This window comes from Pseudophryne corroboree, unplaced genomic scaffold (genome assembly GCF_028390025.1).
Source record: "Pseudophryne corroboree isolate aPseCor3 unplaced genomic scaffold, aPseCor3.hap2 scaffold_1475, whole genome shotgun sequence".
NCBI lineage: Eukaryota > Metazoa > Chordata > Amphibia > Anura > Myobatrachidae > Pseudophryne > Pseudophryne corroboree.
The window spans coordinates 36402-48481 of NW_026968105.1; the positions used below are offsets into that span (position 1 = coordinate 36402).

Consider the following 12080-nt stretch of genomic DNA (forward strand, 5'->3'; position numbering starts at 1 on the left):
GCAGACGAGGGTTGAAGCCAACTTTGACCCACTGCTTGGATGACATCACCATATGCAAATCCATCTGCTGCAGGCCTTCCCCCAGGAATGCTTGCACTAGTAGTTGCATTTGGTTTGTTGTTTGGGGGTGCGTCAGTTTTAGGCAGCCTTCTGCCCTCCCATGTTCATCTGAAAATATGTGTTCTCCCTGCAGTTGTTGTCCCCAGATGAGAGTTCCCTTGTGCTGCCTCAGTTGAATCTCTTTTACTTGACAGAGATGTGCCTGAGCAGCGGCCCTCCCCAGCCCTATCCCAAATCATACTTATTTTGCATAGGAGATACCATGGTCATGAAGATTGTTCTCCCAGGGTTAGGTTCAATCATTGCATTCTGGGTATGCTGACCCCTGTGATTTCCCCAAATGTGGGAAACTCAACTGCATTATTTGTGGTAGTGGGGGACTGTGTTTGTGCTTTCCTCTGGTCAGCTCTGGTAAAAGTCAGATTTCTTTGTCTCAGATCTTCCTCTAGCCTTGTTCTTCTTTCGAGAGTTCCCTTGTGCTGCCTCAGTTGGATCTCCTTCACTTGACAGGGGGGTGCCCGAGCAGCGACCCTCCCCAGCTCTAGCCCAACTCCTACTTACCTGCCAGGTGAGATACTATGATCATGAAGATGCTTCTCCCAGGGCAAGGCTCACCCATTGCACTCTGGGTGTGCTGCCCCTGCGATTTCCCCAAATGTGGGAAACTTGACTGCATAATTTGTGTTTCCCCTGGTCGGCTCTCATATAATTCAGATCTCTTTGTCTCAGGTCTCTCTCCAGCCTAGTTTGCTGTCTGTTTCCACTTCTTTTTTCTTGAGCCCCTCCCTTCTATACCCTTGTGCACTATCCTGACTTCTCCCGTCTGCTTACTTTGTGCCTTCCAACGCACAATGCAAACTACAGGTAGTGCTGCAGGGCCCACACCCTTTTACTTGCTTTACAGAGCAGCTCTGGAGCTGTTACAGTGCCCAGCTGCTGCAAGAAATCAGCTTGAATGCTTCAGGGGCTGGGGCATAGCCAACATGAGCCCCACACCGAAGGAGGGTGGAGGTGTTTAATGCGAACTAGGGGTCATCCAAGCGCCGCAAAAGGCCGCCATGCCCTGCACACCCCTTTATTCTTTTCATATGCAGACGAGGGTTGAAGCCAACTTTGACCCACTGCTTGGATGACATCACCATATTCAAATCCATCTGCTGCAGGCCTTCCCCCAGGAATGCTTGCACTAGTTGTTGCATTTGGTTTGTTGTTTGGGGGTGCTTCAGTATTAGGCAGCCTTCTGCCCTCCCATGTTCATCTGAAAATATGTGTTCTCCCTGCAGTTGTTGTCCCCAGATGAGAGTTCCCTTGTGCTGCCTCAGTTGAATCTCCTTTACTTGACAGAGATGTGCCTGAGCAGCGGCCCTCCCCAGACCTATCCCAAATCATACTTATTTTGCATAGGAGATACCATGGTCATGAAGATTGTTCTCCCAGGGTTAGGTTCATTCATTGCATTCTGGGTATGCTGACCCCTGTGATTTCCCCAAATGTGGGAAACTCAACTGCTTTATTTGTGGTAGTGGGGGACTGTGTTTGTGCTTTCCTCTGGTCAGCTCGGGTAAAAGTCAGATTTCTTTGTCTCAGATCTTCCTCTAGCCTTGTTCTTCTTTCGAGAGTTCCCTTGTGCTGCCTCAGTTGGATCTCCTTCACTTGACAGGGGGGTGCCCGAGCAGCGACCCTCCCCAGCTCTAGCCCAACTCCTACTTACCTGCCAGGTGAGATACTATGATCATGAAGATGCTTCTCCCAGGGCAAGGCTCACCCATTGCACTCTGGGTGTGCTGCCCCTGCGATTTCCCCAAATGTGGGAAACTTGACTGCATAATTTGTGTTTCCCCTGGTCGGCTCTCATATAATTCAGATCTCTTTGTCTCAGGTCTCTCTCCAGCCTAGTTTGCTGTCTGTTTCCACTTCTTTTTTCTTGAGCCCCTCCTTCTATACCCTTGTGCACTATCCTGACTTCTCCCGTCTGCTTACTTTGTGCCTTCCAACGCACAATGCAAACTACAGGTAGTGCTGCAGGGCCCACACCCTTTTACTTGCTTTACAGAGCAGCTCTGGAGCTGTTACAGTGCCCAGCTGCTGCAAGAAATCAGCTTGAATGCTTCAGGGGCTGGGGCATAGCCAACATGAGCTCCACACCGAAGGAGGGTGGAGGTGTTTAATGCAAACTAGGGGTCATCCAAGCGCCGCAAAAGACCGCCATGCCCTGCACACCCCTTTTTTCTTTTCATATGCAGACGAGGGTTGAAGCCAACTTTGACCCACTGCTTGGATGACATCACCATATGCAAATCCATCTGCTGCAGGCCTTCCCCCAGGAATGCTTGCACTAGTAGTTGCATTTGGTTTGTTGTTTGGGGGTGCTTCAGTTTTAGGCAGCCTTCTGCCCTCCCATGTTCATCTGAAAATATGTGTTCTCCCTGCAGTTGTTGTCCCCAGATGAGAGTTCCCTTGTGCTGCCTCAGTTGAATCTCCTTTACTTGACAGAGATGTGCCTGAGCAGCGGCCCTCCCCAGCCCTATCCCAAATCATACTTATTTTGCATAGGAGATACCATGGTCATGAAGATTGTTCTCCCAGGGTGAGGTTCATTCATTGCATTCTGGGTATGCTGACCCCTGTGATTTCCCCAAATGTGGGAAACTCAACTGCATTATTTGTGGTAGTGGGGGACTGTGTTTGTGCTTTCCTCTGGTCAGCTCTGGTAAAAGTCAGATTTCTTTGTCTCAGATCTTCCTCTAGCCTTGTTCTTCTTTCGAGAGTTCCCTTGTGCTGCCTCAGTTGGATCTCCTTCACTTGACAGGGGGTGCCCAAGCAGCAATCCCCCACAGCTCTAGCCCAACTCCTACTTACCTGCCAGGTGAGATACTATGATCTTCACTGTTAGGGCAATCAGGATGTGGAATTCCCTGCCAGGGAAGGTGGTAATGGTGGACTCTGTAATTGGATTTAAAAAAGGAATGGATACATTTCTGAATGAAAAAGCTATCCAAGGTTATAATACTTAAAATATCAACATGGTTAATCCGGGGGTAACATGAGTTGTAGTAGTTAACTAGTCATAAAACATTATTCAGCAAGTATGTAGAATCATCACAACTTAAAACAGGTTGAACACGATGGGCAATTTGCCTCTTTTCAACCTCAAAAACTATATTACTATATGTTACTATATTACTATGTTACTGTAGTATACAGAACACCACAATGTAATGAGCAGTGATAGTGAGCACTGATGAGGATACTAGAACTGACACTGAGCAGCAAGATGCAGCACTGGACTATTAGTAATGTACTGTAGTATGCTGAGCACCACAATGCAGCACAAGACAATGAGCAGTGATACTGAGCACTGATGAGGATACTACTGAGAACTGACACTGAGCAGGAGAGACACACTACTAGTATTACTGAGCAGCAATAAGTAACCACTGATACTGAGCACTGATATTGAGATTTCCACTGAGAGAACATAGCCACGTCCTCTCCACTCTCTCTTCAATGCACGAGTAAAAATGGCGGCAACACGCAGCTCTTTATATGAAATCCGAATCTCGCGAGAATCCGACAGCGGGATGATGACATTTTCCCTTGTTCAGGTTTTCCGAGTCAGGCGGGAACAACCGAGCCTGCCTCGGACCAGTGTAAACCACGTGGAGTTCGTGGGGAATTCGGTTCTCGGAGAACCGAACCCGCTCCTCTCTACCTTATACCCATCAATTTTTTAAAAAGTCAATAATCTGGAGAGTTTTTGTAAGATGTTTCTTCCATCAACCAACGAAGAAACACATTGGTACTTTCCCATGATGAGTGAGTGCTTCAGGATCTCTTGCACTTACATGTGCAGCAGAGTACTGCAATGGAAACATGCTGGGCCCATAACCCAGAGGTAGGCAGATTGAAACTATCCTCTGCTATATGCATTTTTTTTTGTTAATTAAAGTAATCCAAAACTGGGATTGATATTTTTGCTCTTTTATTTTTACTTAAAGTACAATAACTTTTACCATTTTAATTTGTTTTAATAGTATATTGACAGTATTGTTTTCTTTCAAAAATCCACTTAATTTTCTTTACCCTATTATTAAAATGGTAATTGACAAAAACAAACTACATTGTCACCAGAAGAGCAATACAAAATGTACAAGTGATATATTAAAATCATCTTTCCAGCTTGAATTTCAATGATGCATTGGGGCAACGATTTTGTGAGAAACACCTTCACCCTTAAATAAAGATTTTCTTAATTCCTTACCTGTGTGCTAATTAGATATCACCTTGTTTTCACATTAAACAGACTTCCACATGCGAAAGCAGCAAGGATGCAGTGGCGTTTATGTTTCCTGGTGTCAACCTGTATTATTTCAGTAGACATTGAAATGAGGATGCATCTTGCTTCCTTTCCAATGAAGCAAGTTTAATTCAGTAATAGGTGGATAATCATTCCTACAAAGGTGTTAATCAGAGACTTGGCTTTGTGGACACTTTTCAGAGAGCAAATTTGTTAGCATAAACATAAAATCAGAAAATGAAGAGCTGTTTAATCACTCAATTGGACTTTTCTGCCAGCATAATTTTTTTTCTCTGCAACCCACTGCTAAATTGTGCTTCCTAGCTGTTTTTTATAAAATCACTTAATCAAATCTAACTCTGATTACATCAGAGAAGGCCGGGTACCCTACACCATAAGAGGGGGTTTGAAATTTTGACTTGTCTACTTAAAGATCACCAAAATCTGATAACAAGGTCAATTACGTCCCTGGGTGGGATTGAATCACCAACCTTTAGGTTAATAGCCATACACACTGACTGATTGCGCCACAGCGACACTTTGCAAAAGTACATACTGACAAAGGCTAATAAGCATTCATCTAGAACGTTTCCTAGAAAAACTTTAAAAAGTCAATAATCTGGAGAATTTTTGTAAGAAACACATTGGTACTTTCCCATGATGAGTGAGTGCTTCAGGATCTCTTGCACTTACATGGGCTATTAACCAAAAGGTTCCCACCCAGTGATGTAATTGACCTTGTGATCAGATTTTGGTGATCTTTAAGTAGACAAGTCAAAATTTCAAACCCCCTCTTATGGTGTAGGGTACCTGGCCTTCTCTGACGTAATCAGAGTTAGATTTAATTAAGGTGCGCAAGGACATAGAAGGGAGCGGTTTAAGAAAAGAGAAGTGGAAACAGACAGCAAACTAGGCTGGAGAGAGACCTGAGACAAAGAGATCTGAATTATACGAGAGCCGACCAGGGGAAACACAAATTATGCAGTCAAGTTTCCCACATTTGGGGAAATCGCAGGAGCAGCACACCCAGAGTGCAATGGGTGAGCCTTGCCCTGGGAGAAGCACCTTCATGATCATAGTATCTCACCTGGCAGGTAAGTAGGAGTTGGGCTAGTGCTGGGGAGGGTCGCTGCTCGGGTACGCCCCTGTCAAGTGAAGGAGATCCAACTGAGGCAGCACAAGGGAACTCTCGAAAGAAGAACAAGGCTAGAGGAAGATCTGAGACAAAGAAATCTGACTTTTACCAGAGCTGACCAGAGGAAAGCACAAACACAGTCCCCCACTACCACCAGGAAACATTAACGCCACTGCATCCTTGCTGCTTTCTCATGTGGAAGTCTATTTAATGTGAAAACAAGGTGCTATCTAATTAGCACACAGAAAAGAAAATTAAGTGAATTTTTGAAAGAAAACAATACTGTCAATATACTATTAAAACAAATTAAAATGGTAAAAGTTATTGTACTTTAAGTAAAAATAAAAGAGCAAAAATGTCAATCCCAGTTTTGGATTACTTTAATTAACAAAAAAAATGCATATAGCAGAGGATAGTTTCAATCTGCCTACCTCTGGGTTATGGACCCAGCATGCTTCCATTACAGTACTCTGCTGCACATGTAAGTGCAAGAGATCCTGAAGCACTCACTCATCATGGGAAAGTACCAATGTGTTTCTTCATTGGTTGATGGAAGAAACATCTTACAAAAACTCTCCACATTATTGACTTTTTAAAATGTTTCTAGGAAACGTTCTAGATGAATGCTTATTAGCCTTTTTCAGTATATGCTTTTGCAAAGTGTCGCTGTGGCGCAATCAGTTAGTGTGTAAGGCTATTAACCAAAAAGTTGGTGGTTCAATCCCACCCAGGGACGTAATTGACCTTGTTATCAGATTTTGGTGATCTTTATGTAGACAAGTAAAAATTTCAAACCCCCTCTTATGGTGTAGGGTACCTGGCCTTCTCTGATGTAATCAGAGTTAGATTTGATTCAGTGATTTTATAAAAAACAGCTAGGAAGCACAATTTAGCAGTGGGTTGCAGAGAAAAAGAAATATGCTGGCAAAAAAATCCAATTGAGTGATTAAACAGCTCTTCATTTTCTGGCTTTATTTTTATGCTAACAAATTTGTTCTCTGAAAAGTGTCCACAAAGCCAAGTCTCTGATTAACACCTTTGTAGGGATGGTTTTTCACCTATTACTAAATTAAACTTGCTTCATTGGAAAGGCAGCAAGATGCATCCTCATTTCAATGTCTACTGAAATAATACAGGTTGACACCAGGAAACATTAACGCCACTGCATCCTTGCTGCTTTCGCATGTTGAAGTCTGTTTAATGTGAAAACAAGGTGATATCTAATTAGCACACAGGTAAGGAATTAAGAAAATCTTTATTCAAGGGTGAAGGTGTTTCTCACAAAATCGTTACCCCAATGCATCATTGAAATTCAAGCTGGAAAGATGATTTTAATATATCACTTGTACATTTTGTATTGCTCTTCTGGTGACAATGTAGTTTGTTTTTGTCAATTACCATTTTAATAATAGGGTAAAGAAAATTAAGTGGATTTTTGAAAGAAAACAATACTGTCAATATACTATTAAAACAAATTAAAAAGGTAAAAGTTATTGCACTTTAAGTAAAAATAAAAGAGCAAAAATATCAATCCCAGTTTTGGATTACTTTAATTAACAAAAAAAAATGCATATAGCAGAGGATAGTTTCAATCTGCCTACCTCTGGGTTATGGGCCCAGCATTTTTCCATTGCAGTACTCTGCTGCACATGTAAGTGCAAGAGATCCTGAAGCACTCACTCATCATGGGAAAGTACCAATGTGTTTCTTCGTTGGTTGATGGAAGAAACATCTTACAAAAACTCTCCAGATTATTGACTTTTTAAAGTTTTTCTAGGAAACGTTCTAGATGAATGCTTATTAGCCTTTGTCAGTATGTACGTTTGTAAAGTGTCTCTGTGGCGCAATCTGTTGGTGTGTTTGGTTATTAATCACAGGGTTGGTGGTTCAATCCCACGCAGGGATGTAATTGACCTTGTTATCAGATTTTGGTGATCTTTAAGTAGACAAGTCAAAATTTCAAACCCCCTTCTTATGGTGTAGGGTACCTGGCCTACTCTGATGTAATCAGAGTTAGATTTGAATCAGTGATTTTATAAAAAAAACAGCTAGGAAGCACAATTTAGCAGTGGGTTGCAGAGAAAAAGAAATATGCTGGCAGAAAAATCCAATTGAGTGATTAAACAGCTCTTCATTTTCTGGCTTTATTTTTATGCTAACGAATTTGTTCTCTGAAAAGTGTCCACAAAGCCAAGTATCTGATTAACATATTTGTAGGGATGGTTTTTCACCTATTACTAAATTAAACTTGCTTCATTGGAAAGGCAGCAAGATGCATCCTCATTTCAATATCTACTGAAATAATACAGGTTGACACCAGGAAACATTAACGCCACTGCATCCTTGCTGCTTTCTCATGTGGAAGTCTGTTTAATGTGAAAACAAGGTGATATCTAATTAGCACACAGGTAAGGAATTAAGAAAATCTTTATTTAAGGGTGAAGATGTTTCTCACAAAATCGTTGCCCCAATGCATCATTGAAATTCAAGCTGGAAAGATGATTTTAATATATCACTTGTACATTTTGTATTGCTCTTCTGGTGACAATGTAGTTTGTTTTTGTCAATTACCATTTTAATAATCGGGTAAAGAAAATTAATAGGATTTTTGAAAGAAAACAATACTGTCAATATACTATTAAAACAAATTAAAATGGTAAAAGTTATTGTACTTTAAGTAAAAATAAAAGCTAAAATATCAATCCCAGTTTTGGATTACTTTAATGAACAAAAAAAAAATGCATATAGCAAAGGATAGTTTCAATCTGCCTACCTCTGGGTTATGGGCCCAGCATGCTTCCATTGCAGTACTCTGCTGCACATGTAAGTGCAAGAGATCCTGAAGCACTCACTCATCATGCGAAAGTACCAATGTGTTTCTTCATTGGTTGCTGGAAGAAACATCTTACAAAAACTCTCCAGATTATTGACTTTTTAAAGTTTTTCTAGGAAACGTTCTAGATGAATGCTTATTAGTCTTTGTCAGTATGTACTTTTCGCAAAGTGTCTTTGTGGCGCAATCGGTTAGTGTGTTCAGCTATTAATCAAAAGGTTGGTGGTTCAATCCCATCCAGGGACGTAATTGACCTTGTGATCAGATTTTGGTAATATTTAAGTAGACAAGTCAAAATTGCAAACCCCCTCTTATGGTGTAGGGTACCTGGCCTTCTCTGATGTAATCAGAGTTAGATTTGATTAAGTGATTTTATAAAAAAACAGCTAGGAAGCACAATTTAGCAGTGGGTTGCAGAGAAAAAGAAAAATGCTGGCAGAAAAATCCAATTAAGTGATTAAACAGCTCTTCATTTTCTGGCTTTATTTTTATGATTACAAATTTGTTCTCTGAAAAGTGTCCACAAAGCCAAGTATCTGATTAACATCTTTGTAGGGATGGTTTTTCACCTATTACTAAATTAAACTTGCTTCATTGGAAAGGCAGCAAGATGCATCCTCATTTCAATATCTACGGAAATAATACAGGTTGACACCAGGAAACATTAACGCCACTGCATCTTTGCTGTTTTCTCATGTGGAAGTCTGTTTAATGTGAAAACAAGGTGATATCTAATTAGCACACAGGTAAGGAATTAAGAAAATCTTTATTTAAGGGTGAAGATGTTTCTCACAAAATCGTTGCCCCAATGCATCATTGAAATTCAAGCTGGAAAGATGATTTTAATATATCACTTGTACATTTTGTATTGCTCTTCTGGTGACAATGTAGTTTGTTTTTGTCAATTACCATTTTAATAATCGGGTAAAGAAAATTAAGTGGATTTTTGAAAGAAAACAATACTGTCAATATACTCTTAAAACAAATTAAAATGGTAAAAGTTATTGTACTTTAAGTAAAAATAAAAGAGTAAAAATATCAATCCCAGTTTTGGATTACTTTAATTAACAAAAAAAAAATGCATATAGCAGAGGATAGTTTCAATCTGCCTACCTCTGGGTTATGGACCCAGCATGCTTCCATTACAGTACTCTGCTGCACATGTAAGTGCAAGAGGTCCTGAAGCACTCACTTATCATGGGAAAGTACCAATGTGTTTCTTCATTGGTTGATGGAAGAAACATCTTACAAAAACTCTCCACATTATTGACTTTTTAAAATGTTTCTAGGAATCGTTCTAGATGAATGCTTATTAGCCTTTGTCAGTATGTACTTTTGCAAAGTGTAGCTGTGGCGCAATCAGTTAGTGTGTAAGGCTATTAACCAAAAGGTTGGTTGTTCAATCCCACCCAGGGACTTAATTGACCTTGTTATCAGATTTTGGTGATCTTTAAGTAGACAAGTCAAAATTTCAAACCCCCTGTTATGGTGTAGGGTACCTGGCCTTCTCTGATGTAATCAGAGTTAGATTTGATTCAGTGATTTTATAAAAACAGCTAGGAAGCACAATTTGGCAGTGGGTTGCAGAGAAAAAGAAATATGCTGGCAGAAAAATCCAATTGAGTGATTAAACAGCTCTTCATTTTCTGGCTTTATTTTTATACTAACTAATTTGTTCTCTGAAAAGTGTCCACAAAGCCAAGTATCTGATTAACATATTTGTAGGGATGGTTTTTCACCTATTACTAAATTAAACTTGCTTCATTGGAAAGGCAGCAAGATGCATCCTCATTTCAATATCTACTGAAATAATACAGGTTGATACCAGGAAACATTAACGCCACTGCATCCTTGCTGCTTTCTCATGTGGAAGTCTGTTTAATGTGAAAACAAGGTGATATCTAATTAGCACACAGGTAAGGAATTAAGAAAATCTTTATTTAAGGGTGAAGATGTTTCTCACAAAATCGTTGCCCCAATGCATCATTGAAATTCAAGCTGGAAAGATGATTTTAATATATCACTTGTACATTTTGTATTGCTCTTATGGTGACAATGTAGTTTGTTTTTGTCAATTACCATTTTAATAATAGGGTAAAGAAAAGTAAGTGGATTTTTGAAAGAAAACAATACTGTCAATATACTATTAAAACAAATTAAAATGGTAAAAGTTATTGTACTTTAAGTAAAAATAAAAGCTAAAATATCAATCCCAGTTTTGGATTACTTTAATGAACAAAAAAAAAAATTCATATAGCAAAGGATAGTTTCAATCTGCCTACCTCTGGGTTATGGGCCCAGCATGCTTCCATTGCAGTACTCTGCTGCACATGTAAGTGCAAGAGATCCTGAAGCACTCACTCATCATGCGAAAGTACCAATGTGTTTCTTCATTGGTTGCTGGAAGAAACATCTTACAAAAACTCTCCAGATTATTGACTTTTTAAAGTTTTTCTAGGAAACGTTCTAGATGAATGCTTATTAGTCTTTGTCAGTATGGGCTTTTTGCAAAGTGTCGCTGTGGCGCAATCAGTTAGTGTGTAAGGCTGTTAACCAAAAGGTTGGTGGTTCAATCCCACCCAGGGACTTAATTGACCTTGTTATCAGATTTTGGTGATATTTAAGTAGACAAGTCAAAATTGCAAACCCCCTCTTATGGTATAGGGTACCTGGCCTTCTCTGATGTAATCAGAGTTAGATTTGATTAAGTGATTTTATAAAAAAACAGCTAGGAAGCACAATTTAGCAGTGGGTTGCAGAGAAAAAGAAAAATGCTGGCAGAAAAATCCAATTGAGTGATTAAACAGCTCTTCATTTTCTGGCTTTATTTTTATGATTACAAATTTGTTCTCTGAAAAGTGTCCACAAAGCCAAGTATCTGATTAACATCTTTGTAGGGATGGTTTTTCACCTATTACTAAATTAAACTTGCTTCATTGGAAAGGCAGCAAGATGCATCCTCATTTCAATATCTACGGAAATAATACAGGTTGACACCAGGAAACATTAACGCCACTGCATCTTTGCTGTTTTCTCATGTGGAAGTCTGTTTAATGTGAAAACAAGGTGATATCTAATTAGCACACAGGTAAGGAATTAAGAAAATCTTTATTTAAGGGTGAAGATGTTTCTCACAAAATCGTTGCCCCAATGCATCATTGAAATTCAAGCTGGAAAGATGATTTTAATATATCACTTGTACATTTTGTATTGCTCTTCTGGTGACAATGTAGTTTGTTTTTGTCAATTACCATTTTAATAATCGGGTAAAGAAAATTAATTGGATTTTTGAAAGAAAACAATACTGTCAATATACTATTAAAACAAATTAAAATGGTAAAAGTTATTGTACTTTAAGTAAAAATAAAAGAGCAAAAATATCAATCCCAGTTTTGGATTACTTTAATTAACAAAAAAAAATGCATATAGCAGAGGATAGTTTCAATCTGCCTACCTCTGGGTTATGGACCCAGCATGCTTCCATTACAGTACTCTGCTGCACATGTAAGTGCAAAAGATCCTGAAGCACTCACTCATCATGGGAAAGTACCAATGTGTTTCTTCATTGGTTGATGGAAGAAACATCTTACAAAAACTCTCCACATTATTGACTTTTTAAAATGTTTCTAGGAATCGTTCTAGATGAATGCTTATTAGCCTTTGTCAGTATGTACTTCTGCAAAGTGTCGCTGTGGCGCAATCAGTTAGTGTGTAAGGCTGTTAACCAAAAGGTTGGTGGTTCAATCCCACCCAGG

The 12080-nt window shown here is 39.5% G+C and overlaps 4 non-coding genes and 2 pseudogenes across 4 annotated transcripts; 5 read left to right on the top strand and 1 right to left on the bottom strand.

The window, feature by feature from the left end:
- Nucleotides 1-297: 297 nt before the first annotated feature.
- Nucleotides 298-461, top strand: LOC134998094 (U1 spliceosomal RNA). Its single transcript, XR_010200418.1, has one exon. It is a non-coding gene; the product is annotated as a U1 spliceosomal RNA (small nuclear RNA).
- Nucleotides 462-613: 152 nt separating this feature from the next.
- On the top strand, nucleotides 614-755 carry LOC134998128 (U1 spliceosomal RNA; annotated as a pseudogene).
- A 692-nt stretch (nucleotides 756-1447) lies between these two features.
- On the top strand, nucleotides 1448-1611 carry LOC134998095 (U1 spliceosomal RNA). The gene has a single exon (XR_010200419.1). It is a non-coding gene; the product is annotated as a U1 spliceosomal RNA (small nuclear RNA).
- A 152-nt stretch (nucleotides 1612-1763) lies between these two features.
- Nucleotides 1764-1905, top strand: LOC134998129 (U1 spliceosomal RNA; annotated as a pseudogene).
- Nucleotides 1906-2596: 691 nt separating this feature from the next.
- Nucleotides 2597-2760, top strand: LOC134998101 (U1 spliceosomal RNA). Its single transcript, XR_010200424.1, has one exon. It is a non-coding gene; the product is annotated as a U1 spliceosomal RNA (small nuclear RNA).
- A 2536-nt stretch (nucleotides 2761-5296) lies between these two features.
- LOC134998122 (U1 spliceosomal RNA) lies at nucleotides 5297-5459 on the bottom strand. The gene has a single exon (XR_010200445.1). It is a non-coding gene; the product is annotated as a U1 spliceosomal RNA (small nuclear RNA).
- Nucleotides 5460-12080: the final 6621 nt, after the last annotated feature.